Genomic DNA, 23977 nt, shown 5'->3' with positions numbered 1-23977 from the left:
CTTGACAGCTTTCAAGGATCTACTCCATCCAGGACAACTGCTAATAAAGACGGACAATACTACAGTCATGTGGTACATAAACAAGCAAGGAGGCGCACATTCCTACCCCCTCTGCAGAGAAGCCATGACTTTGTGGAACACAGCATTGACTTATCAAGTGCACCTGCAAGCACAATTCCTGCCAGGAAAGACAAATACTCTGGCAGATGAACTAAGCAGAAACCTCATGGACCCTCACGAGTGGAAACTAGATCCACAAGTCTTCAGCATGATAACAAGGAAATGGGGATGCCCAGACATAGATCTATTTGCCTCCCCTCACAACTGCCAACTACAGAGATTCTGCACAAGGACTTATCACAAACAAGCATGGAAAGTGGATGCTCTATCATTCAGCTGTAAAACCCTTACAGTATATGCCTTTCCTCCACTGCCTCTCCTCCCCAAGGTACTCCTAAAGGTCAGACAACAGAAGCCAAAAATGATACTGATTGCCCCAGACTGGCCATGCCAGCACTGGTATCCAATCCTAAAGAGCTTGTCTCAAGGCCCAGCCTGGACGTTACCTCAAATTCCTCATCTACTGACCCAACAAAACAATCAGATCCTGCACAGCCAACTCAGAACACTAAATCTGGCTGCATGGCGGATAATATAACCACTCAGAACACACCTCTCTCTAAAGAAGTTATGGATGTTATTTTGGAGGCCAGGAGGCCCAGCACCAGAAAATCTTATGCAGAAAAATGGAAGAGATTCTGTGCCTGGAACCAGGCACAAGGAATTCACACGCTTGTACCAAATATTCCTCAGATTTTACAATACCTAACTGAGATGCTGGACAAAGGCCTATCCTTCTCATCAATTAAGATCCATGCCTCTGCCATTTCAGCTCATTACAATACGGACCCACCTATTTTTTCACATCCACTGCTAAGGCAGTACCTCAGAGGGGCCAAAAACATAAGACCTCCAAGGAGAGCACCAATACCTACATGGGACCTCAATTTTGTCTTGGAAAAGCTCACACTGCCTCCTTTTGTGCCAGCCAATACAGCCGAGATAAAATTATTATCATGGAAAACAGCTCTGCTCCTAGCAATAACTTCAGCAAGAAGAGTCTCAGAGTTACAGGCATTAATGGCTGTGGAACCTTTTATTATTTTCCATCTGGGCAGGGTTTCTCTAAGGACAAATCCAACATTTATGCCTAAGGTAGTGTCCAGTGTGGCTCTTAACCAAACCATTCATTTGCCTACCTTTTATCCAAACCCACAGAATAAAGGGGAGAGACTTCTGCATTCTTTGGACATACACAGACAGCTGCGCTTCTACTTGGACAAAACTAAAGCTTTCAGAAAGACTGAGCAACGTTTAGTGGCATATGCTGCAGAATCACAAGGAAAGGCTATTTCAAAGCAGACTATTTCAAAATGGATAGGCCACTGCATTTGTTTCTGCTATTCACAACATGGCAAATCAGTGCCTAAGGGCATTAGGCCACATTCAACCAGAGCAGCAGCCATTTCAGCAGCCTTCCTCAGAGGAGTACCAACCAAGGATATTTTGGAGGCTGCAACATGGACTTCAGTGCACACTTTTACAAAGCACTACCACTTACCTCTTTACTCTAAATCCAGAGCAGGCTTTGCCACTGCAGTTCTGCAGAGCCTCATAGCCACTCCTAATTCTATTTAGGCCCAGCCACCCAACCTCAGCTTTGGGATTCAACCCAAGTGTAATGACTGCAACAGTGAAACACGATGAACATAGTACAGTTGTGTACCTACCATAAATGTAGATGTCCGAGTGTATTCACTGTTGCAGTCCAGGTTACCCTCCCACCATCCCCCTTTCATTGCTGGGACTTATCTGTACTTCTCTATTCTATACAACCTATGTGGTGTATTTGCTTGTAGATGAAGGTAATGTTTATGTTAGTGCATGCTTTTTTATAAGCAGAATTTTTAGCCTACCCCTTTTGGGGGCACCTGACATCTGGGGCAAGAAAAACTGAAGAAAATGGCGTCGGCTGCATCTTTTATACCCTTGGCGCACTGACATCAGGGAAGAGGCGACAGCAACCGACGCCGGACTAGGACTTTGGAATTCAGGCTGACTGCGGGTAGCCTGCCAGCAGGATCACCCAAGTGTAATGACTCCAACAGTGAATACACTCGAACATCTACATTTATGGTAGGTACACAACTGTACTTTATTTCCTCTGTAAAGAAGGACAACCCTGACAATTCTATGTAACTTTTCATAACATTTACACTGCTGCAGTCATACTCTCAAATTATAAATCTGGCTAGTTAGACTTTGTTGACCAAGTTAGTTCCTCTAGGCTAGTAGCCCCTTTTCAGAGGTGACCCGAGGTGGTATTTGTACTACTAGAGGAAATTTGGTCGTGCTATCAGGAAACTTCCCCTACTCTTTTCAATAGGTGCTATGGGATCCTTTCAATCCACCTGAGTTACCACCAATTCAAGCAGATGGGGCCTCTATTTTAACATCTCACCTAAAGGATGATGCACTCAGAAGTGTAGAACCCTCCCCCCCTTATTCAACTCTGCACAGTCAGCACTTTATCATCCTGATATGAGAACTGAACCAACAGCCTTCTGCACCAAAGACAAGTGTGGTACATATTGCACCACTAATATTGTTTTAATGGTATATTATAGGAAAATCTGCACTGCACTGTGATATATTTCTTGCATTCAAAATGCAATTTTATCGAGTTATAATTCAAAATGTAAAAATCATATAATTGTACCAGTCTGTGATATAAATGATTAATTTTTGTATCAACTTTGTCTGAAGGCCTGGGAGTCACTGATAAGGGCCAACTAACCAATTCATTTACCAGGTTAACAAATAAATTCAAATAACTAAAAGAAAGCTCTATGCTGCCTCAACATACAAAACTTCTTCAAATATGCATATACCATACACCAAAAGATAAGCCTGCATATTACATATAAGTACAATCATCTTGAAAAGTAATATTTATTGACATCTTAACATGTATACTGTTCTTTATAGTCTGCATAGTATCTAACAAATCTCTAACTTGTGGTATTATGCCTCTGTAGATGCAGCACAGATTGGTCACACATATGTACAGTTCTAGAAACAGAAAATAAAGTGCACATGTTTTTAATATAATATTAACTGAATAGCTGCATTCAAAACCAATTAGGCATGTGGGACAGCATCTACTGAATAAAAAAAAACATCCTGCATATCTTCATAGTGCTTGCTGACATACAAAACCTCCTATTATGCCTATAGGCACTCCCTTTTGGGAGGCTCACATAGATATGCTTCTAATCCCTTTTTCTGAGCTCAGAAAAATGCTACTATATCTTTGATCCCAACCACCTTTGTATAATATATACTTTGTGATCCCACCCATCTTTGTATAATGTATGCTATGCTCAAAAGCAAATGTCCCTGACATTGTCACTAATCTCCTTAAAAACATCAATAGCTGTCGAAGTATAATAAGCAAACAAAATGAACTTTTTACTAAGCAGATAAAAAACATTATACATGCAACATTCTTATAAAAATATTCACATAATACAATAACAATTAAAACCAGTACCACATAAAAGAGAAATATCCATGCCCAGAAATGGTACACATTTTACCCTAAATTCTTTCTTTCTTTTAATCACCCACTGTTTAGGGCATGTGTCCATCAGTACATTTCTTTTTTTTTTCAGTAAGCATTTATCTATACAGCCCTTCTCTTCAGAAAACGTTGCAGAATTACTGGATACACTAAGCAGCTTGCGCACCTACGTCATACAATATCCATAGACTTTCACCAAACAACTACTACCTCCAGTATGTCTCAAACAAAAATTCCACAGCACAACTGTGTGATTGTCCTTGATATCATAGCCCCTAGGTTCAGCAGCCACCTATAACATTCATACTTTGGTTTTATAAGCTAACCTTTTACAAAGCAGTTTGCTGCACTGGACAATGTACCACCAGTGTTCTGTCTCACTCTGCATGCTGTTTCTGCACTAAAACAGATATCTGCAGGGTAACCATCCAGCTACTCAAGCCAAGAAAACCAATAGCAACCCCTACGCTGATCTTCCACAATGCCTATAATCTACAGATTATATATGTGAGATGTATTTTCAGTATCTTCATCCATCACATATTGATGGCACTAATAGTCTGCCCATGACATTTTGGTTGGTATTGCGGGGATACAAACCCCTTTGGTGCCAATTAAATGTAATATTTTGTTGGCAATTGGTGAAAATACTGGAAATGTATTTAGTCAGCCAAAAATCAGCTTTGGTGCCAAAGATATATATATATATATATATATATATATATATATATATATATATATATATATATATATATATATATATATATATATATATATATATATATATATATATATGGATCTAGAACTGTTGAACGAAACTTCAACAGTCCGAATCCACTATCACCGAACACACTTTAACTAAAGCGCTTTCACCGAAAAAGCGCTTTAGCTAAAGTGTTTAAAAAAAAAAAAAAAAACATTAAATCTACTTTTACGCAGGGGGGCAAGCCCCCCTGCACCCCCCATGTGAGGGGCTGCCCCCCCCACACTCCCCTTACTTTAATATTCTCACTCCGAGATCACACTACAGTGTGGAAAAAGGAATTTTCCCTTATCCGCACTGTAGTACGACCGGCACAACAGGCATACTTACGCGATAATGCTGCTTCTGTGAAAAGCATTTTTGTGTAAGTATGCCTGCCCATTAGCGATTTGGTGAAAAGTGCATTCATGCAAGAGTCCTAGACCCATATATATATGTGTATATATATATATATATATATATATATATATATATATATATATATATATATATATATATATATATATATATCTTCTCAGCCACAGTGAAAAATATTCAGGGTTTTATTGTGCACATTCGTTATTTTATTGTTTAAGTCAGTTTTGAAACAGGAGATAATGAGTTGTTCTGACAGCTATGCTAAATTATCAGTAGCACAACTGACAAAGGAGTGCAGAACTTTCCTTTTCAACTTGCAAAAGGTAACTTCAAGCTAATGTTTGGGTTTTTCTTCTACAATAAACAGCAAGTCATTGCACATCTATTACTAAACACCCTGACTACAACATTCGACTTTCCTTATTAACTTGCAAAAGGCATGTAAAGTAGCAAATGCGAGTTAACTGTGTTGTATGTCTTTATTGTTATTTGGTAACTGAGCTTAAAGTCCCTGTTAAATTGCTTGTTAGAAATGTTCATCTTCTCAGTTAATTGTTTGTAAAAGCAACTGCATCAGTTCAGGCTAAGGAAACATCCATGACTGCTTCCACCCTACTTTAATAATTCATCTATTGTTATCCAATTTAATTTGGGCTAGGAATGAGTTTGTATGTCCCCAACTAATATCCAAGCATTTTTAGTCCATAATTAGCAATGTAAGTGATTTTAAATGGGTCTTTTTGCCATTACTTGTGCTAAAGTTGCCTGCATAGAGTGATTGTCTCCTGCTGCTGTGATTGTTTATCCCTGCTTACTTTGCTCCACTCCCACCTCCAACTCTCCAGCCACACTCCAGACATTTACATTTCTTCCATCTTAACTTCTCCCACAATTGAGTACATATTAGACACCCCTTAAAGATGCATACATTAAAAGCCCTCTTCCACTTTCTATCCTCTGTCAATTCCTGCTGCAGCCCATTCCACTGACTTAAAACTTTCTTTACAGACATTCTCAGCTCATTTTTTCCACGTCCACTCCTATTTCCCCAACACATTTATCCATCCATTCACAAACACACGTGTAAAGTATGCTATATATATATATATATATATATGTGTGTGTGTGTGTGTGTGTGTGTGTGTGTGTGTGTGTGTGTGTGTGTGTGTGTGTGTATATATATATATATATATATATATATATATATATATATATATGTCTATGTTACATTACAAAAATTTCAAATATTTGAAAATCAAAGGAGCAAGACAACAACAACAAAACAGCATAAGACTGAACGTTTAGTTTCCCAATGTTCAAAACAGCAAAACAGCAGCTGTTTCAAAAAAGAAAAAAATCCACCTTTTCTAACATTTTTGTAAGGGAGCAAGCCCATCTGCACTCCCAGACCCCCTACAAATTATATATATCAGCTCCGAGATTGCACTACAGTGAGGAAAAGGGTACATTTCCTGATCCTCACTGCACTGCAATCTCAATTTAGAAGTGCAGAGCACTGTGGACCATGCGCAGCTGCTGTTTCGCTGTTTTCAACTTTGAGAAACTAAGCATTATGTCATGTCATTTTGCTATTGTTTCACTCCTCTAATTTTTGATTATTTGAAGTTTCGGTAATGTAACATAGATTTATATATATATATATATATATATATATATATATATATATATATATATATATATGTATTGCCTACATCTCTGCTTGACTTGCAAAGCCATGTCTGACCCTGCTCTGTTAGAAATGCTACCTCTAAAGAAATCCCAATCCCTCTGCACTACACGGTCCAGAGACCTCAACCTCATTACCACAATCAACAGAACAAGCTGGATGGACAGGTTAATAACCCAGAGACTGCCCATGCTATGGAATAGGCTTCCCATACATGTCAAGTGGAGGGCCTTGCTGGCCCTCTTCAAGAGAAATCTTGATGAGTGGATGGGAAACACAAAATTCACCCCAGGGATCACTCTAGTGGCTCGACTCAACAAAGGCTCTGGGAACTAAAGTTGGGTTGCATGATGCCAGGGTAATCCTATGGGCTAGGCTTGTAAAAGGCTCCAGGGACATTAGCCTAGTACACACCTATGAACCTATGAACCTATATATATATAAATATATATATATATATATATATATATATATATATATACAGTGCAATGAAAAAGTATTTGCCCCCTTCCTGATTTCTTATTTCTTTGCATGTTTGTCATACTTAAATGCTTCAGATCATCAAACAAATTTAAATATTAGACAAAGATAACCCAAGTAAACACAATATGCAATTTTTAAGTGATGATTTTATTTATTAAGGAAAAAAAACTATCCAAGCCTACATGGTCCTATGTGAAAAAGTAATTGCTCCCCTTGTTAAATCATGAAGTAACTGTGGTTAATCACATTTTTGGGAAAGCTGAATTCAATTTCACTAGCTACACCCAGGCCTGATTACTGCCAGATCTGTTGAATCAAGAGATCCATTAAATAGAACCTGTCAGACAAAGTGAAGTAGGCCAAAAGATCCCAGAAAGGAAGACATCATGCAGCGATCTAAAGAAATTCCGAAATAGATGAAAAACAAAGTAATTGACATCTATCAGTCTGGAAAAGGTTAAAAGCCATTTATTGTATTTATAACGTGATGGCGTAGCTATGGGCACATCCTGTTCCAATAGCTATGCCAGCATGTTCCTGGCTCTCTGGAAAGAGGACAAGTTGTTCTCGTTGGATGACTACAAGAGATATATCCTCTTTTATCGTTGTTTTTTGGACGTTTTTTTTCATTTGGACTGGAAATATGGATAAATTGAAGATGTTTGTCACAGAGATGAACAACATGACTGACTACCTAAAGTTTACTATGACATTTTCTTTCCATAGGATAGAATATTTGGATGTATATGTTGAAAGGTTGGAAAGTGGACTAATTAATACTGGAATTTTTAGGAAAAATTGTCATAGGAACACTTTTTTACATAGGCAAAATATGCACCCCCATTATATATTTAGAAATTCAGTCAGAGGGCAAGGAATGCGGGTGTCCCAATTGAATGCATCAGATATAGTGTTTGAATTTGAGCTGAATGTCTTGAAGGAAAGATTTGTGAAGCAAGGCCATATTTATAATGAGAAAATTAATGAAGGCTTACTTGAATTGGACTCACTCAGACGAGGGAGAGCTAGCCCATATTTCTCCAACCCTACTGAGGATGATGCACGGAATGCCCCTGTAACTCAGTCCTCTGAGGTCAGGATACCGATGTTTTTTACCATTGATAACAGGATGGTTTATGGGATAATTAGTAAACATTGGGTGGTGCTTACCACTAATCCTGATATCAAAGAGGTTGTGGGTGATAAACTGAAGTTTAGATTTAAAAATAAGCCTAACTTAAAGAGAATTCTCTGTCAACCTTTTGACAGACATGAATTTGAACACGAGCAGGACTTGGGCAAGTTCCCTTGTGGGCAATGCAATTTCTGCGGATATATAAACTCAAGTGGTAGGTTTGTGCACCCTGACACAGGGCAGAACTTTAGTTTCAGTGCTTCTGCGGATTGTAGTACTCCACATGTAGTTTATCTTGCAGTTCTTGACATCTGCAGATCATTCTATGCTGGGAAGACCAACAGAATGTTTAGAAATAGGATAAGAGAACATTTATATGGTATCAGGGTGAGGTCACCTAACAATGCCCTAGGAAAACATGTCACGGCAGCAGGAGAAGATCATAATTTCAGATTCATGGCAATAGATGTCATTATACCCATTGCCCGTGAAGGTGACATAAGAAACTGTACAGAGAAGTGGAAGATGATTTGGATTTTAAGGCTTAGAACAGACCAAGGTAGAGGCCTCAATGAAAGAGCCTCATTGAAACCTATTTTGAAGTCCAGGAGATTACATGTTAGTTAAGGCCTTTGTCCTTTATATTTTAATAGTCCTCTAATGTATAGAGTAGAATCTATATAATATATGTTCACTATACATCTATTAATAGCTGATGTTATTTAATGCTTCCTAGTATTTTATATGGGGAATGTATTCTGATACATAGGTTCATAGGTTCATAGGTAGGTACTAGGCTATCAGCCCAAGGGCCTATGTAAGCCTAGCCAGCAACATATATATTTTTAAGTTTTTGCATGTTGATTATAAAGTGAAAATTGCTGTTTACTCATTTATTTTATTCACTTATGTTGTTTAATTATTATAAAGTTTTGCCCTAGATTTTTTAATGTCAGTTTATGCATTTTTTCTATAATGAATTTTTTCCTATAATGAATGCCAGTGTTTTACTTGAGTGCTATAGCTTTAACAGATTAATTGGGCAATTGCTTGAGTGTTTTGAATGGTTGTCTGTTACTTTTATTCTATGAGGTTTCTTTGATGGTCTGATAAAGCGAAATGTGAAAGCGCTTACCAGTGTGCACAATATAAGACTTTGCTTATTCTAAGAGTGAGTTCCTGGCATTTTGGATGTTACATGGTTGCCTATGCTGCTTGATTTTGTTTGGACTACATTATATGCTTTTTACTAGCAGTGAGGCATTTATCCTGTGGAGTGTTCTCTGTTTCATTTTCCTAATATTTAAATTTGTTCACATACACACACACACACACACACACACACACACACACACACACACACACACACACACACACACACACACACACACACACACACACACACACACACACACACAAATATATACCAATACCACAAAAATACTTATTTTATATAATCATATAACTTCTTATAGCTATGAATTAGAAAAACTATCCTTCTCATCAATATACATTTTTTTGTCTCCTCCCTCATCTATGTACTACTAATTTCTTCATCTCCCAGTACCAACAAACTCATACCATACGGCTTTTGGAACAGAACCTAACTACTCTCCACTACCTTAACTATTTTTACACCACCCTGCAAATTCCTCCCACCCTTTATCACACCTCTTTCTCTCCATTTCTTATAGCACTCCTTTCATTAACATACCACATGTCCAACATCTTACCAAATCTCCACCTTCTTCTACCCACCATCTAAACACTCACCATCTCAACTCACAATTACAGTAAGTCAATTGCTACTGTTTTGCACACTCTCTTCAGTAGCTCACCTCACTAACTACCATAATATTCCTACATCATATCCCAACTCCAACACAAACACACCTACATTACATCACCAAACCCTCATTCTCTCCTTGTCTATCTCAACTTCTCTCTTCCAATATACATGCTCTGCTCATTTCTCTTATAGATATATTAAAGTTAAGAATAGCACTTTTCCAGTACTGAAAGTGAGATACAAATACCAATGGCTCCTTACCTCTACTCACCCCACCTCCATCCTGAAACTTAGTGGAGATATTCACACTAACCTCTGACCTACACATCAACCACCCACCATGGCCAACCCATTACTTTCCAATGCTCCCAGCTCAATTTTCCCATCAAGCAATGAATCTAACCTCATTCTTTTCAACATTATCCTAAGAAGTATCTGAAAAATGTCATGATATACATGCATGTCTTGATTTATACTCCCCAGACAGTCTAATTGTCACTGAAACCTGGCTAAAAGAAGAAATAACTGACAAAGAAACCATTCCCCCATGTTTTAACATACTCACAGTGGACATAAAAGTTAAAAAGAGCAGGAGGTATTGCAATTGTTTATAAAAACAACCTAGAAATAACTCCAGCCAGTCTAAATATCCCAAAATTTTATACTGCTGAACTTCTTATTGCATACCTCAAAAATCAACGAAAAGAAATCTCTATGTATCGCAGCAGTATACATCCCACCAGGCAACAGCATTACCACAGCCGAAAATATCCTACATTGGATATCTGACAACATCCCCCAGGAAACCTTCATCCTAAATGACCTAAATGCAAACTGAATAACATAAACAGCAACAACCCCAAAGGCCCTCTTCACCAATTTAGCTTTCCTCAGCTAATAAGCTCCACTACTAAAATCAACAAAAGCGCTAATAGGCAGTCCACACTGGGCTGGATATTGACAAACAAACCCCATAATATGACATTCTCTGGTTACTTACCAGATAAGTGACCAGCTCCAAATCAATGTAATAAGACAACATAGGTCACACAAAGAAATAATCTATAAACAATGACACAATTTAACCAAATTTGACAAAGACACATTTATTATATCCCTGTCCTATTACAGCTTAACTGTATTAAGAGTACTTTCCCCTAGATAAAGCAGGTAGTTACTTAACTTCAATTACACCCTCCTAAAATACTAAATGGTTTAAGACTATTTAGAACAAGAAGTGAAAAAAGTAACAGCTCTATGACTGAAAAATAGACTAAACAGCTCATGCTGCAAGAGATAAATCATGGAAAGAATGGTGTAAGAATAAAACACAATATGTCTAAGAAAATTTTAGATATCTCAGAAACCTTACCAAATTCCTTGCTAAATCTGACAAGAAATTGTAGTACAGTAATCTCTAACAAAATCGCCAAAACAGCTCCAAGCTTTTTTGGTCCTTCTTAAATAAACTTTTACACCCTGTCCATACCACTCCACCCTGCCCTTCTACTTCAAACAACACAGAGTCCATTACCCTTAGTTCAACACTCATTTATCCAGTCAGTTCTATCCCTAATTAATGACCACCTCACTTCACCCCTCCAACTTTAATTTACTCTTGAAAGAAACACATTCTCTTTTAGTTTTCAGTCCATCCCAACATCAACCATAAAAGGTTACTAGCCAAATTAAAAGCAACAACCTCAGTTACCAACAACCTTCCTACTGAGTTCCTCAAAACAGGTACAGAAGAGTTAGTCTTCCCTGTCTCCATTCTGATCAACTAGTCAATAACTGAAAACTATGTCTCATCCATCTGGAAAAAATCTATTATTATACTTCTTCACAAAATTGGTACTTCAACAGCATTAACAAACTATAGACCTATTGCTTTCCTATCACCCCTCTCTAAAATTCTTGAGAAATGTATTCACTCTCAGCTTATGAAACATATAACCAAAGACAACCCTATATTCAACACCCAGCACAGTTTCAGGTCATACTGCAGTAATACTACTGCCATCCTCAACTTCACCAACATAGTAAACCAATACAGAAATGAAGGCAATATTGTTTCTTCACTTTTCCTTGACCTTTCCAAAACATTTGACACAGTGTCCTACCCAAAGGTCTTTTCTAAACTTGAAACTCTAGGTCTCATTTACCCTCCCTTTTCTGTTTTTGTAGTTATGTATGCAATTGTCAGCAGGCAAATACATGGCAACAACATTTTTCAGCATTTCAACCAGTCTCTGTTGGTTTTCCCCAAGGGTCAATAATTGGCCCCCTTCTATCTAATATTTTCATAAATAAACTTCATAACACTACAACACAGTGATGTCAACACTTGCCACTCCCATATAATACACTGATGATTCAACCCTTATCTGCTCTGCCCCACCCATAAGAAAAACTGCAGTGAATCACTGAAAAATCTTTCACTAACATTGAAATGTGACTAAAAATTCTAACTTGCTGCTTAATGCCAAAAAAGCAGACTTATGCTACTTGCTCCAAAAACACCTTAACCACACATTTCATATTACCTCAAGTAATTACACAAAAATGAAAACCATAAGCCAGACTAAACTACTTGGAGTTATAATAGATGACAACCTCAAATTTGATTACCACATATTTCACTTCATCAAGAAAATTCAACAAAAACTCATCTCTATCCATAGGGCCAAATACTACCTGACAGATCAAGCAAGGATTACTTTAGCAGCAATGTACCTCCTTCCTTCTCTCTTATATGCTTCCCTATTCTTAGAAATATGAACACCACGGATAAAACTAAACTAGTCTCCCACTACTACAAAATAGCTAAATTAGCAACCAACCAACCAAAGAACCTTGTAAAACACACAGCTGCCTTGCATTAAATAATTTAACTGGCGTGAACTCCCAAACCAGTTGACATACTCAGAACTAATCATTGCCCACAACCTATTCTACTCTCTAGACAAATGCCCAGAATTCAAAATACACTCTATTGTACTATTCACCCACTACAGTCCTTTGCTCTAGCAATAAACTTTGATTATATATCAGTAAAACATTCAACAATGTTGAGTCTCTTTCTGCTCCCATTATGTATCAAAACTCTTGATGGGAATCTCCACACGTTAAAACAGATAGAAAACGTAGGTGGTTTCAAAGCTTTGCTTAAACAGCACTTATGCTAAAGATGGCTCTGCTGTTCCTGCTCACCTGGCTATCTTTACTCAGATTACTCTTCCTCAGCTCTTACAACCACTTTGCTTCACAATCATTTGCACCTTATTGCTCCTCCTTACACAGTACTAATTTCTTAAATTCTTACTCTTCCTATTCTTCCTCTTTCTCTCATAAGTCGCCACTAACTACAATCCCTCCTCTATTTATCTTCCTGCTCATTTCTGCAATTTCTCCTTTCAAATCTCTTTTATCATTAATTTTAAGCCACATTACTACGTGTCTGTGTATAAATTATTACTAACATCAAAAACACCCCACTTTGTTCTTTTCCCTGCAGCCATCATGCTGTAAATATATCAACTATTATTGTATTTTATTTTTCTATTCAATAATTAGCCAATATATGTTAGTATATTGATAGTATGTAACCTATATGTATATGTATATTGTGTGTATTAAAATGCCATGTTCCCATAAGAAATATTTAACAATCATGTAAATAAGCTTGTGTACAGATGTTTTACCCTGCAGTTATAAATATGCATCATGTGGAGCTTTTCTCTGCTGAAAATGTGTTTTACCCAATCTTTTCCCTGTCAACAAAGACAAATAAATAAATAAAAAGAAATCCAATATACTAACATATCCAAAGACAAGATGGTGTTAGCTTTGAGTGCAGTGGAAACGCAGCTTGTAGACAACCTAGCAGGTGTGTAGAAAGCAGACAAAGGACAATATTTTTCTATCAAAAGAGAACCATAAAGCTCAACTGGAATTACAAGGACTGGCATCTGAATTGAGGTGCCTGGGATGCAAAGGGGTTGATAGATAGAAGTGCAAAGAAAGCCAGCGCAAGTCAAAAAACTAGAGTAGCAGTCTAAATATGTGCATGAGAGAGAGAGACAGAGAGAGAGAGAGAGAGAGAGAGAGATGATCATCCATTACTAGTGGCACAAGAATCTTGGGGAGGGAAAATCCATACCCTAAAAGCCCTGTTCAGTACAAAATGTCTTCTTCAGTATACAGAGGCGGGTGATTTTGATAATTTAATACAAGCACTTCAAACAGTGTGAAATCAACACCAAGTTGATTAAGGGCAGTGAATGATTTTTTTTCTCTTCTTTGCTCATTTATAAAACAATGCATGCAGTTTCCAAACTCTTGCGATGCTGGTTATTTAAATTATATTAATGTTAAAAAAAATGCTTGCATATTTTCAGTTCACTCCAGAAATGCACAAAAAGAAATTTAGAGAGTATAGAGGAGATGACTTTGTTACTGAATATATTGTAGAAATCAGCACTTATTTACATAAATAAGTGAGTGGATGTAAGGATGTCACATTTGAAATGCTTGCAGACCTTTTGGTTAGTGCTCTGACTGGGGAGATTAGAATTTGGTTAGCAGACTGGAAGTATAAGACTGATAAGGAAATGGGTGGAGTGGAGACCTCTAGCTAGCAGGTTGCCACTGTAGTGGGGGCAACTGATATTGCACATAGGTAAAAGAGAGCTCAGGGAGGGTAGCTTAAGCTACCACAGCAGGTAACACGTGAAAAGAGAGAAGCCATGGTTTCTGGTACATGCCCAGGTTTTAGAGTTAACAGTTTCAGATGTAACTGAAAGGACCATGTATAGTCTCTTTCTACATTGAGCTGGGCACAGAATAAAAATCTCAGGAATCAGCATCCAATGCTAACCTTACAACAATGGTGAATTGTCTGGAGACAAGAGCTGCACATAACTATCACAAAAGTCTGTATCCTATTTTTGTAGAGTGTAAAGAGGTCATTCCTAAGTGGGACACAGACATAATCATAGTCAAACCTGCAGTGGTCAGACAGGAACAATAGCTGTCTGGGATGTCCATTCCAGATATTAGTGCCAATTTATGTCAGGCTTGCTGTCATGTTTGTGGAAGCATTGTGGGGGACAATATTTCATGACTAGCCACATGACAGTCCACAGAAGTATGGCCTTATGAGGGGCTTAAATTCTACAATGCAAACCATACTGATGGTATTTGCAGACCAGTTCAATAGGGAACAGAAAAAATACCCACCCAGTTTTCTCTTTGTACACAGGGAGTTTTTGGACCTTTGAGCTGTTGTATGGTCGCAAAGGGAGAGGGGCCCTGGATTTCATTTGTGATGAGTGGGAGAGTGAGTGTGATTCGTACAAGGAGTCCATTGTGTAATATGTCCTAAACTTCAGGAGTAGACTTATGGAGGTCATGGGGATGTCCAAGGAACACTTGGCACAGGGACAACTTCACAAAAAGGTCTAGTATGGCAGGACAGCCTTGCCAGAGAGAGTATTCTCCTGGTCATGAGGTGATGGTTTATATTTCTGCTAGATGCGATATGCTTCTGGCAGCCTGGGAGGTCTCTTACCATTGTAAAAAAGGTGAGTAATTTTAACTATGTCAAAGAGCAGCTAAACAGGAGGCAGAAGCACAAACTCTATCATGCTATCATGATAAAGCCCTATCACAACAGACAGGCCCTGGTACTTAGTATCTGCAGTGGTTGTTAAGAGGAGCCAAAGGGGGATCTGGAGGTAGATGTCCTTTGTGAGGCTTCATCTGATACCTTGGTGGATGGAGTAGCCCTGTCCCAATAGGTAACTCCTAACCTGGTTCAGGAAATCAAAGCAGTAAATCAAAGCAGTATTACAGAAATTGTGGGATATGTTTAATGGTAAGCCAAAATATACCCACCTGGTGGAATGGCATATGCACACATGAACCCAAATGTCCATCAACCAAGATGCTTATAGGATTCCTGAAAGGGTTAGGCAAACCCTAAGAGAGGAACAACAAGACATGTTGGAACTAGGGGTAATCCAAGAGCCCAACAGCCCCTGCATCTCACAAGTGGTGATAAGTGAAAGTTGGCAACATCAGGTTATGTGTGGATTACAGAAAACTGAACAGCTATAAACAGCCAGATGCTTACCTCATGCTAGGATTGACAAAGCCTTAGAGAAACTGTGTGGGCTATCTAACCAGTATGATTTAAACAAAGGTTACTGGCAGATATCTTTGACAGCAGCAACCAGGGAATGATCAACATTTGTCCTAGCCAGTACATTTTATAGACAAGTATTCATTGTGCAGGTAACTGCTTCTAGCTATGGGAAGAGATGTACTTACCCAGTTTTCTTCAGAAGGAGTGGCGCATCCTATTGTGTACTTGAACCACAGTCTTTTACCCAAAGAGGATTCTTATATAGCCACAGTTGTGCATACTCTGAGTTCTGCAAAAGTTACAGCCTGTGTCAGTTCCAGTCCCTTTTCTTTCTTTGGTGCAATATGGGCAGTTTAACTAGCTGCTGGGACATGCAAAGACCATAAAAGGGAAAATGTCTAGAAGATGCACAAGATACACAGATACATATGGGCATGTGACAACTTATTAAATAGCGATATACTTAAAGTCATAATATTGAATGCAAAATCCTGAAACATCAAAATGTTGAAGCATTACAATGCTGAACTCAGTACATACTAACTGCATACATAAACTACATATGTATGCTGTGCTAGTCCACAGCCTGCTATCAAAGTACATCACTCACTTGTTAATGAAAGTCATAAATGAGCGCTATGCTAAAGTAGGTGCTCTGAGGGGAGTGCACATCTGGTTCTCTATACATGTAGAGGAGTAGGTATTTTTATTTCAGCATTTTGACTTTTCAACAATGTACATTCAGTATTTTGACTTTCAGTATACTGATTTTAGTAAGTTGACATGGACCTGATACATAGATATAGCCCTACATCCAAAGGACGTATCACAATATCTTTTTCAGAATAATATGTCATGACCATCAGTTATTACATATTGTACTTATCCAGCAAAGCAAAAGACAAGGTCTCAAACATTCTACTTTACTAGAGTTTCCAAATCTTTTAGAAACGTATACCTGGCTTTTATTGCTCTATAACTGTACATGCAGAAAACTTTCATCCTTGCTTTCTGACGCTCTCTTACCCATAACCAAGCCACTCATCCCCATAGTAATAACTTTCCTTATTACTGCTAATTGACACAGTCTTCTGACACTTTAAATCACTTATTTCTCATAAATCAGCTGCACTCATTCGGTATCCTTATGACATCCTTTCACAAAACATCAAATTATCTAAACAACAGAACCTTTAAACAATCAAAATTCACAAGGCAACCTCTACAGAAGTAGAGTTACTGAAGGCTGGGTCCTTTGACTTTTAATGTTCATACGGTTTATTAAACTCCTAGTTCAATCTAATACAATTGTATATTTTCATGGAAAAAATTTTAACAAAAAATGCACATGTATATCTCTTAATTTTCTACCAGCAAAATGCACTTGGAAGCTTGGCAATGTAAAAATAACATTGTACCAGGGTACCATAACATTACAAGAAGATAAAAATGTTGCTGTTAATCTATGCTCAGATGCCACATCTAAACAGCACCCACAAGTTATATCTGCAATATATAAAGAAGCAGGGTCAAGGTACAGACCTCCATCTAATAGAGCGATACTGGTATTTATACCACCATCAAGAAACACATGTATTCATTCTCAATGGGGTTCTTCTGCAATCTAAATTTACCTTATGCACTTACTTATTCACTTAGTGTTTCTTGACTTTATACTCAGACTAGTCCAGACTGATCCATTTTTTAATCTATGACTTAGATCATAATGTAAATGGCACTACTGACCCCCAGTTAAGCCAATAAATATAATGTTAGAATAACACATTGGTGTACAAGGTATAGCTAATAAATAGAGTGCAAAGTGAGCAGTAAAAGAGTATGAATAGCTAATGGAAGTTTATTCAATGCACAGTAGTTCACGGAGAGCACTACTAAATCCCTAATGCCAAAAGACCAAATGTCGAAAACTTGGCAGCCTATGTGGCTGAAGCTTAAAATATTGCATATGTCAATGTGTAAACATATTGAAATATTAGTGGCCAACAACATCTGTCTTTTACCACAAAGTAGATACAGACCGTGAAGTACCAATGACTAAAACCAAAAGAAACGGTCTGGGCACACTGAAATCAGCTAAAATAAAGGATTTAATTTTAAAAGTTCATAAACAAGTTTAAACACAAGCGCTTTCACCCTGACTCAATGCAGGGCTTTTTCAAGCGAATAGAGGACTCCATACAAATCCATTTAAATATCCCCATTCCAAAAAAGAGCACCAAAAGTTTTAAAGGCATACATTCCCCCATAAGTTGATGTGCTGTAATATGTTAATACCCCCATGCAAAATTAATGTCATTTACTATACATATATTAATAAATTAAGACAAATTGTATTATAATGTTATTTCAATATTTTGTTTAAAGCATTTGTACAACAGGACAAGGTAATTCATATGTATTAAATATGCACACAAAAGCTGTAATTCAACAGTTCTATTCACATGCCCACTTCTGTTATAACTTGCTAGTTTCTTTAATTAAATAAGGTTTTATTGAAATATGGTCATTGAGTCCTGGGGGGCTTGTTGCATTTAGTTTTATCTGCCAGTATGTCTCTCTGCAATTTAACCAATTCTCCCAGTCTCCCCCTCTAGGATCGATAGAAACATGCTCTAACATCCCAAAATAAAAGCCTTTGTGACTTGGTTCCATATGAAGGTGTTTATAAAGTGCATTGTTCAAACTTTTTTTCCTTATTTGGTAGTGTGCTCATAAATACGCTTACTTAATGTTCTTTCTGAGGGATGCAGGGGGGGTTATTCCCTGAGTAAAAAAGAATGCTTATTTTTTTTTTAATTATTTACATTTCAAGCAGTTGTGTCAACGTGGTGCAGTTTGATGTGTTTGTTCAACAATTCCTCATGTATCCCATTACATATTAATGTTTTTTGTAGCTTTTGTTTATTTTATTCTGAAAACCTACACTGTTTTTAATAAAGTTTCACTCTGTATATATACAGAGGCCATTCTTGTCTGAATTCAACCAAAAACTTCAAATTAGACTCTCTCTCTCTCTCTCTCTCTCTCTCTCTCTCTCTATCTCTCTCTCTCTCTCTCTACTTCTTCAAACGATTGTTATGAAATTTTCCACCTAAGACCCTTTAATAATCCCACTTTCATTTTTTTTATTTATACAACCCAATAGCTTTTCTATCTGCGGTGGTGCAGCAGTAGCATTGTTGCCTCACAGCAAGAGGTTCTCCCCTTCGATTCTCAGCTGCAGTGCAGGGAGTGCCTTCTGTGTGGAGTCTGCATGTCCTCCCTGCGGTTGGGTGGACGTTCGAAAAACATGCGTAAATGGGCGTGCCTTTGTTGAAGGTGGGACGTCGAGCTGGCACCTCAGCGTTTGTGAAAATCTACTGACAGTCATTAGCAGACCAGAGTTCCGCTGTGGTGACCCCTAACCAGGAAAAGCTGAAAGATAAACATACAACCCAATAGCTTTTACAAAAAGTAGATACTAGTATCTCAAACATGAGTACGTCTCTCAGAGCATGTACATTATGGATATTTCACTAAAACATACAAAAATAACAGAATATATTACTTTTCACTAAAAAATATTATTTGTAGTTTTCATTTCATGAACACACCAATAATATGATTCCAATACCGAGATTGTCTAAGTAAAAAGGTAACATATACATTTTTCATGAAACAAATGACAAACGAAGGATATGCACACCACTATATAACATTACTGGTGGCACCTAGCAACAGGATTATTTCTGTTTAACCATGCAAACTACTATAGCAAATTTCTCAGAATAATATTGCTTGACCTCAGATATGCTATGCACTTAGCTGGTCATTCAAGCTGTAAAGTTACATACAGAATTTTCCTTTCTTCAAAGGTAGGTGTTACAGTTGATTTCCATTTCCTGGTTATACGTTTTCTGGACACTGTTAAGATGGTTAAGAGGAGATAAAAATTGTTTCTTGTCATAGTATTTACTGCATTTGCATTCAATAAAATTAGAGATTTAGATAGAATAAATGTTTCTGAAAATAAAGCTTGACATAAATTTCCTATATCAACCCAGTATTTATTAATTTTGTTACAGCCATAAATGATGTGTTCCCAATCAGCTGGACATTCCATAGAACATCTCCAACATACAATAAAGGAGGATGATTGGATTTTTGCAACTTTATTAGGGGTATAAAACTACTGGAAGAATCAGCCTTCACAGAAATAAAAGTAAAGGAAACAAGAATTTATCCCAGAAAATGGTCTGTTAATCCTTGGACTAAAGTTATTGATTTAATAGAAACTCTAAAACCATCTCATTCTTCACAAACATAGACTGAATGTTATTTAATAAAGATATTGAATGTTTTATTGGTAATTGTACAGCTTTATTTTCTTTCTTTGTGAATTATTCGAATATTAGGCCAGATGTAAATATTGTATATTGTATATAGTTATTTATTCAAAACTTACATTAGAATGTAATATTTTTATGTATTTAAATTTAATAAAAACATATGAACAAAAAAAAGAATTTTCCTTTCTTGTAATACTTTCTACCGGTTTGTATGTAAAAAAAACCTCTGTATTCTGGATTTACTTGTGATGAAATGACAACATAGTCAAGAAGTGCTATAGGCCATTATTGCACTCAAAATTCTGAACAGAAGTTCATCTCAAAACCCACAACAGAAAATTAATATAATGTAAAATGTCATACTGGCAACAAAGGCACAATAAAGCCACAGGATCCTGCCTTAGAAAGGCTATGCCTTTATCACACTTTGAAAAACTTGTTACAAAACTTTCAGCCAATAACAACAGAGTATTCAATTACAAAAAACACCTACAATTGCAATTCACACAATAGAGCTTCCAGTACAGCATACCTCTAAATTCTACTTCACAGCTCTAGTTGCATGGAAGTGTGGCCCTGTATTCATCGTATGTTATCGCTGATGTTTTTCTTGTGAAATACATACAATTTTTACTTCTGACATGATGAGAAATTACTGCACTTTTGTTTTGAGATTTGTTTTAGCTGGCCGTTTTGTACCGAGATCAAATAGCCCCAGACTGAAGCCAAGCATAGTGCCAGTGTGCAACAACAAAACCCTCTGAAAAGATGAATTAACTATATGTAGAATACGTATATGTCGGTCCTCCAATGTCAATTCACAATAAAAAAGTCAGAAACTTATAATAAGATACTTGGATAAAAACAACATACACAGTGATGCAGTGGAATGTATTCATTCTATTCCCTCAAATGATCCTGTAAGTGCCATTTGCTTTAGTACATCTGCTGCCACCAAAACATAATACCCCCATTCACTATACTACTGATGTCTCATTGAGGGAAAAAATGAAATATAATATCCACATGAATGTATTTCTGTTTACTGCTATATGGCGGTCCACCCCTATACCTACTGAGATAAAATTATATTAAAAAAATGAGTGTAGTGTGATGTGGGTAAAGCGTATTGTTACCAATGTCCACAGACCTATCTGGTTTTCTGCCAGACAAAATGAAGGAGCATCAAATCACAGTAATTAACTACAAATTACAGCTTTCAGACACAAACCTCTGTTCCCAACTCCCACCAATTCACAGCAATGATCATTTTAATGTGATCATCCTCAGCCTGATGTTTACTTTCTTCTACCGACTGCCTCTCATAAATCTCAACCTTCTATCTCCAAACTGTGAAACACTGTATTTCATGCAACATTTAACAAATGGATAAAACATGGAATACAAGTACACTTACAAACAACTTCAATGAGAAAGTTAAAAATACTTGTTTGATACTTATTAAAAATTGTTTTGATGAAGTAATCTGATTCAATATCATTTAACATGACTAGTTTTTTAAATAAATTTACAGCAAAGAATGAGAATGTGTGGCAGGCCTTTTCAATGTAAGAAATGTAACAATGGAATTTTAAATATTCAGAATGAGGAATGTCCTGTGTAATTATGGTACTGTTGGCAATATGCATCTTCCCCTCTCCAGATGGAAAGCTACTTCTGCCAATCAGCTGTGATCACCAAAAGAAGTAACAAAATAATGATAGAAATGTACGCAGCAGAAAATGACCAATAGTTATTACAGGGAACCATAGCTCACGGCTGTACCTGAGTTTGCAGAATGTCCCTGATTTTGTCTTTCTCACTTTCTTTTTTGCCCCTTTCCTAGTTCCCTGGTATTTCAATGAAAATTGCACAGAAGTCAGTAATGCCAGACGTTATACTTTTATACTTATCATTATTCAAAAAGTAAATGATGAACTTTTTAAGTGAATTAGAATAATATTTAAAAATTGTCCCTGGTTGTGAGTTTTTATCCCCAAATATTTTTGGCTGTATCCAGAATTCATGAGCAGAAAAGGTCACATGCATGCAGAGAACCATATTTCTTGACTGTTCCTGCTTTTGCAGATCTATGATTTTGCCACATTTTTGCCCTGACCCTGATCTTCTGGCAAATCTCTAAGTACAGATAGTCAATAATGACAGATATTACAGTTTCATACCTTTTATTATTCAAAATATGCACATTGATGTAAAACCTGTTCTACATATTGTTAAAATGAATTATAGTAATATTGAGAAATATTTTTCATTTTTGAATTCTTATTCTATCCATACCCCACCCCATTATATTTGGCTATGTCCAGAATTATTGTACAAAGAAATTGAGAGTTATGTAGCGATTTTTGCAGAATGTCTCCGATGTTTGTATCCTATTATTTGTTATGTCCTCAATTTTCTAGGAACTCATTGAGGATCACAAACAATTCAGTAGTACCATACATTAGAGTTTCATACTTCTTGTTGTTCAAAATATACATATTGATGCAAAACTTGTTGTTCTAAAAATATCTTAAGTGAATTAGAACAATATTTTAAAAGGCTTCCCTGGTTTTTGGATTTTGCCACCCTTCTTTTTTTTTTTTTTTTTTTTTTGATATGTCTGGAGCTATTGAGCAAAGAACTTGAGAGGTTTGTACAGACTGTGGCAAAAGTAAACTTAAATCAAGAAAATGTGTATTTTAATGTCGATAATGTCTGCTATTGCCACTAGCAACAGTTTTAGCAGGCTGCCTTTAACAATTATAAATAAAAAAACATGTAAAACATGTACCTACAAAATGAAAAATGTTTCTTAATATCTGCAGCTCTGCAATCCCCTTTCCTGATGATCTCTAGTCATGTGGCTAGTTGAATAGAGATTGCTGGGAAAAACACTGCAACCTATTGCTAAGGGCAATCAACTGCAATTGCAGGACTGTGTGTGCTTAGACTGCACCGTTCCTCCTTCCCAGTAGTCTCTAGTCATATTAAGTTATGACAAGAAACTGCTGACTCAGAAAGTACCTGCAATTAGTTAAATGACTGCAGGTACTTACACTCCATACTTTCTAGGACATAGGTTTCTTCCCTATATCCTTTTACTGTTGTAAAATAAAAAAAAAATGTATTTTGCACCAGGGCATTCATGGGGGCACAGTATTTTACAGCTGGATTATGTGTCTCAGTGTGCCTCATTGGGGTGTTGCCTATAGCTCCTACACTACCTGCATGGCAGAAAGTTCACTGCAGTTGCAGACTACCACTCTTACATGTGGCAACATAGTACAAATATGCAGAATGGAAAGCTTCTTAGATAGCACTTATTTCTCAGTATAGGAGAGGTACTGCTAACCTCTCTCTAAAAGATATGAAATAAAAAAACTGCACACTTGCCTCACTTTTTGAACTATGCATCTGTAAGACTTCTCGAGTTTCTCATATGAGGAGGATTGAGTTATTGGAGGGTAACAGGCTAAAGAAAAATTATTTGAAAATGTAAATTTTCTTTCTTTCTTTCTTTCTTTCTTTCTTTCTTTCTTATTAAGACTGTTAGCACTTTTGCAAACTATATGTAACCATGTATTAATCAGTATAATGTATGTTTCCTTTGGCCTGGGACT

Source organism: Protopterus annectens, chromosome 5.part0, assembly GCF_019279795.1.
Source record: "Protopterus annectens isolate FY-2018-M chromosome 5.part0, PAN1.0, whole genome shotgun sequence".
NCBI classification, from domain to species: Eukaryota; Metazoa; Chordata; order Ceratodontiformes; family Protopteridae; genus Protopterus; species Protopterus annectens.
Note: the sequence above shows the minus strand (reverse complement) of the source record.